Source organism: Apis dorsata, unplaced genomic scaffold (genome assembly GCF_000469605.1).
Source record: "Apis dorsata unplaced genomic scaffold, Apis dorsata 1.3 scaffold_67, whole genome shotgun sequence".
Classification (NCBI taxonomy): Eukaryota; Metazoa; Arthropoda; class Insecta; order Hymenoptera; family Apidae; genus Apis; species Apis dorsata.
The window spans coordinates 174,539-180,742 of NW_006263365.1; the positions used below are offsets into that span (position 1 = coordinate 174,539).

At 32.4% G+C, this 6,204-nt stretch overlaps 1 protein-coding gene and 1 long non-coding RNA gene across 14 annotated transcripts in view; both read right to left on the reverse strand.

The window, feature by feature from the left end:
- Positions 1 to 6,204, reverse strand: part of LOC102672787 (kinesin-like protein KIF13B) — a 130,034-nt gene that overhangs the window by 99,690 nt on the left and 24,140 nt on the right. The window lies entirely within an intron of this gene.
- The window catches only part of LOC102672690, a 4,204-nt gene continuing 1,180 nt past the window's right edge, over positions 3,181 to 6,204 (reverse strand). The window contains exon 3 of the long non-coding RNA XR_420922.2: positions 3,181 to 3,518. This is a non-coding gene — a long non-coding RNA (uncharacterized LOC102672690). The remainder of the gene's footprint in view (positions 3,519 to 6,204) is intronic.

A 6,204-nucleotide genomic window follows, 5' to 3' on the forward strand; every position in this document is an offset into this window, starting at 1 on the left:
GTACTACTATGCACACACTCAACATCGATCCAAATTAATTACAAAATACCCACAATTGCGCAAATATCCCAAGTTTGGGAATGTTCTACAAACGAAATGAGAAACAATCGAAACGCACGTGCACGGAAATGAGTCAGAACGCACGAATTTGCGAGGAAGATTTTTATCGCGCGTTAAGTTGGTTAAGATCCGTTGCGCAACAGAAACATTCGCAAAGAATTATTGATGTAGGGAAACGTTCGAGGAAAAAGAAACTGTCCCCGTGAAAAGGGAAATCTCTATCGAAACTCCAGTTCATCTTTCGTCGCGTAACTCTTGCGAAACACTGATGTGTTCTGAAGGTGAAAACAAAGTCTCAAAGGCTTAAAGGTGATCGTTTTTCCTTGGAGAAAGGGAAGAAGATCACGTGGACGGAAATTGGTGGGAAAATCACGGGCTATTAAGCCTTTAATTGATAAGAACGGTAAATAGGATGAGAAACAAGAGCTGATTGAAGGAGTGATTCGTTTAACATACTGTGTAAATTATTATAATTTAATTTAATAAGAGATACAATAAAAAAAATCGAATAAATCGAGGAAAGAATTGAAAATTTTTTATAATTCTTGTGTATCGAACAATGATAAATTGAAATAATTCTTTTAAATAAATGGAACGAAATAGATAATTATTATGTTGATAATTATTCGATAGTTTTGTAATTAAAAAGTTATTTTATCGAATTTCCCATTTTTTACAATTCCATTTATAGATTTGAATTGCTAGAAAAGCATTCGATTTTATTTTAAATTCCCGTTTTGAAACTTTTTCGAGATTGTATATGTATATATATTTCGTTTATTTTTTTTCAATAAAAATTTTAATAAAAATTCCGCAAACAAACAAAAATTATCGATTCGTTTGGGAAAATAAGTTAAATAGAAATTCACTCACTGTTTGAAGTTAATTTGAAATTCAAGCATCTTTAATTAACTACATTATTTATACAGTTAATTACAGGATACTATATCGTAACCAAACTTTTTATTTTTTCCTTTTAAATTGAGATTCTACGTGGCATCGATTACCAGCTCATTTAACGAAGTATTTAAATCATATATTTAAATAAATAAATAAAATAATAATTAACGACGACGAATAATTAACGATATCACATCTGCGATAGAAAAAAAAGAAAAAAAAAAAGTAAATATCGTTTCTGAAAAAAAAATTTCAAAAGCAAAAACCACGAATGATAAAACGGTTGAGCAAAAAAAAAAATTTCATTTTTACTCCTATAAAAACTTTATTTAATTATTACTTTATTTAAAACGTTATCCGAAAACGGAATATATGCGAAATGTTCTTGATTTCAATACAACTATATTTCACTACAAACACACAAGTACATATATATATATATATAGATTTATGCACGATTACGACCCTGTACGTCGCCGCGAGGCCTCGTGAAAATGGGATACGAGGAAGAGAAAAATTTCTGAGCGACTGTTTTATGACAAGGAAAACAAGGAAATTGTCCGTGACACAGATGGATTCATGCTTCGAGTTGGTGAACGAGTTTTAGAGACCAATCGATTACGAGAGAAACATTTCAATCTGATCGTCCTCCAGCTTCCCACCAATCTGCTCGATCGCTAACAAAACGGTAAATTGCATCTTGACGGACAGTTTTCGATATCCGACCTAATTTCTCTACATCCACAAAATATTCTAAACCATTGTTATTTCACGTTGTAAAATTACTCCCTAAGAATCCCTTACCTTCTTTATCCATATTATTCCATAGAATTTTAATTTATACATCCACAAAATATTCTAAACCATTATTATTTCATATTATAAAATTATATCCTAAGTTTTGGATCCCTTATCTTCTTTGTCCACATTATTCCATAGAATTTTAATTTATTATTATTACATCAAATCCTCGAGTAACTTCTCGATTATTTACCCTGCAATCTTCATTTAACAATTCTAATTAAATTCGAGAAACCAAAGATTCATCTTCTAATATCCAAACCCTCAAATTTGCACACCAACTGTTAAAAAATTTTAAGTACTTAAAGCGTAGAATTCTAGAGATTAAAAATATATACAATTCGTAGGAAGATAATTTCAAGTACATACATATATATATATTTTTTTATGGCTAAAAACAATGAATGATTAACATACATAGAAAGCCCGATATCGAAAGCATCCTCGCGGAGCTTTGACACGCTGACCCACTTCAGAAAATTTTATCCTCTGCTCGATTATCCTCGACACGTGCCAGATCCGAAACGTCGACGGAGATAGGTCGAACGTTTCATAATTTATGAATGTCTGTACAACGTTTTGGCGGCCTCGTTATCACCTCGTTTTGATCGCGTTTTAAAAAACGATATAGCAGAAATATATATATATATATAAATATGTACTCAAAGTGAAAACGAATAAACGATAACTTTCGCGAGTTACCCTTAGAGAGAATTATTTCTCCCCCTCTCTCTCTCTCGAAACTTCACGTGCACTAACCTCTACGCCTACAGACATCGCAGAAACGAGAGATTTATGTGAAGCTAACACACCTATAAACTTTTTCTTTATCGAAGTGGAAACGTTGGAACAGTATTGAACTTGACTAACCGGTGGCTCGTTACGAAGCAAGGTCTGATGCTAATGAAGCTAATGCTTACGTGGACTATGATAATTAATGCTAGCTGTTTTTCCGCTCGACGGCTAATCATATCTAAAGTCACCGCGTGAATACCTGCACGCGTATACGCCCACTCATTCTTTTAATAATTACCCGTGTAAGATAATTAACCGTGGGTAATCTAGCGCGATGAGCTTCGCTCCTAACCGTGTTCCTTCTGTGTCTATTCAATGGAATTTTGTAATTTTGACATATAGAGAAAATAACGAGATGAAGAACGAAAGTTTTTAGAAAATTTTCCAGAGGAATCATGAACGAATTATTGAAATATATAAAATTATTCTTGTACAACCTATACACAAATAAATTGTAACTTCTAATATTGTTCGTGGCTACGAAATAAATTAACTATAAAATAACAGCATTATACAAGCTACAAATAAATTGTAATTACCACTCTCGCTAATAATAACGAACCGGGATAGCGGTTGTTGCGATATCGAGCAATGCAATTAGAAGAAAAAGATATTACGAGAAAATTACAAAGTTGTACGTGAAATTGAAAATAATCTTATCCTGCAGATATATATTTTTATCCACTCCTAACCACCCTCTTCCTAGCCACCCTTTTATACGGTATAAAATTTACGATACACAAACGTCGAATCTTTATTCCCTCGTGATCCCACCTCATGTTATCCACGATTTCACGGACATGTTCCGCATCGAAAAGTTTACTACTTAAACTTTTGCAAACATCGTCTCGATTCGTCCCACTTCGCCGATTCTTCAAAATCGGATCTGACGTCGGGGCCATGAATCTTAATGGAACTGTACCAAAGGATTTACATGGATACAGACAAACTCTTGGACAAACCTTCTCGTGGCGTTATCGATGTTAACGTTTATACGAATATCGTGGTAACGCCACGTTTATCTTCCTTCACTTCGATTTGAATATTGTATGAATTTCGAATAGCGAAGAAATCGAGTTAGGCCGAGTATATTTTTATTGGAGAGTTGCAGAGATATAGTTTTGATTCAGATTACAAATTTTCCATCCAGCTTTTTATATGATTTTAATTGATATCTCGTTTGTCTTGATAGTGTCCTTGCTATCTATTCTTAGGGAGATTTATAATTGAATAGAGACAGTTCACTTTAATGATTGCCATTGAATTCATCGATTGCATCCACGTTACGATTCTTTCGCGAATAGCTGTTGAAAGGAAATGTAATATATTGGTAATTGTGTATATTCTTTTATAAGGTAGTCCATTGAATTGGATCAAAGATATATACCTTTAAAAGGACGTACAAAGAATGTATGAATGTAAAGGGGAAAATATTATAAAGAATAATTTAAAAAGAATGGATTTGAACAAAAGTTGAAACGTTTAGTTAAAAAAAATTCTATCCATATTGAATACATTAAGTAACTTTGTACCATTGTAACATAATGCAATTGTGATATGCTTTATATCTTTATACTATAAATAAATTTTAAATTAAAGTAATATCAAACGCCTACATGTTCCTTCCTCTCGATATAGATATAACTGCATTAATTCTTCGTCATTTTATTACTTCATAAAATCTACTTTACTTCGATGCTTTTGTTTTACATTTTTTTTTTTTTCCATCCATTTTCTTTTCGCCCCTTTAATTTTCCTGTATCATTATAAAATTATTCCTCGAATGAAACTACTCTAACCCCTTAACCTTTCTCTTTATCACATGAAACTATTTCTAACCTTTCCCCTTCGACAATCTCTTTTACGATGAAAGTCACGAAAAATTATTTCATTATTTCATTCTAAAAAGAATAAAATCAACTTTAAACCCTCCTCGATATTTTTCTTCATCGTAATATGAAAACTATTTTAATTTCTTAAAATCATACAATTCGTCAAAAAGTCATCATAAAACTGACTTCTTTTCATATCGAATTATTTATTTATATTCTTTGCTTTATAATCTTCCAAATCCTATTTTTCTACGATATTCATTTTATTATTCCTCTATAAAATCACCCTTTTAACATCCTTTTAAAAATTTTCGTTAATATTTCAAAATTTATCTCTTCCATTCTCGAAATCCTCCAAAAAAATTTTTTCCTCAGCCCAAAATTCCCTCAATTTTTCATCAACCCTCTTTCAAAATTCAATTCCACGGTCCATCTAGTAAGTTTTCACATCCCCACGTTCAATCTCATCCCCGAATTATTATCCGGTGGCGGTTCGTTGAATAATTTCGACGGCCATGAACCGATACTACCGTTGCATCTACCATGAATGGCCTTTTACCAGGATCCTTCAATTATGCAATAAGCGTCGAGTTCGAGAGAGAATCGAGACAAAGCGAAAGTAACTTCCCTCTCTCTCTATTTTCCCCGCGTGATCTACAACCCTTTCTCAACGACTGTTGTTTATCGATCCTCTCCAATTTTGAAAAGAAAATTTCCTTCTTGATTAGAGTTTTTTTTTAAATATTTCGAATACGTCGAAACATTTGAAATATAAAAGTTAAATTCGAGGAAGAAATTTTAATTCTCGATCGATCGGGATGAAATATCATTCACGAACGATTTGTGTGAAACAAATTTTTCAACCCTCGAAGGCACGAATGGTTATTAACGAGACATTCGAGAATCTGAATTGATATGAAATTTGGATTTCAATTAGATAATTCGAGAATCGCGCTCAAGTTCTCATTAGTGTATGAGTATTTATTCGCATTGAGTACTATTATTCGAAAACGTTGAACGAGTTTTGATAAAATGATAGACCGAGATCCGAATAAAAATGTTGAAAAACTTGAACGATCTGATCGATGCATATTGAGTTAAATCTACGATCGAAATTACTGTAATTTTTCTATCAAAATTATTAATGCCAATTACAAAAAAAAAATTAATTGAGAGAAATGGAACACTAGCAAAAATTATAAAAGAAATCTAAAGATTCAATATCTTATTTGAAAGTTTAATAAAAATCCTCTGAACAAATCTTATCTTACACATAAATTTAGAAAAAAATCTTCGAGTATTAAAAATAAAATCAATTTAAAGAGATTTAAAGAAGAGAAGAAGAAGTAATGCGATAATTAAATTCTACAAATCTACGTTTATAACCAAGAAAAAAAACAAAACCACTTAAACCAATCATCGAATATGTCCCTCCCTCACCAACCCAGATTCCTCCAGTTTCCAATAACACAATCCGATCAAAGATCGCGCACAACTCTCGATTGGCAAATCCTCCTCGAATTGCACCAAGAAGAAAGAAGATGGAAGAAATTCTATGCCGATGCTACGTATAGATAAAAAGAGGAAATTAAAAAAAGAAAAGAGGGGAGGGGAAAAAACCAATAAACCGCACATATGGCGAGAGCCAATCGCAGCTCGAGAGTAAGAGAGAAGAGGAAAGAGGAGTAATGGTGAATCGATAAATGAATGAGAACCGTGCGATGCAGTCGAATATTGCTTGGAGGGAAACGGAAGAAAAGACGGAGAAGGCGGGTAAACAAGGGTATTTAAAAAAAAAAAAAGAAAAAAAAAAAAA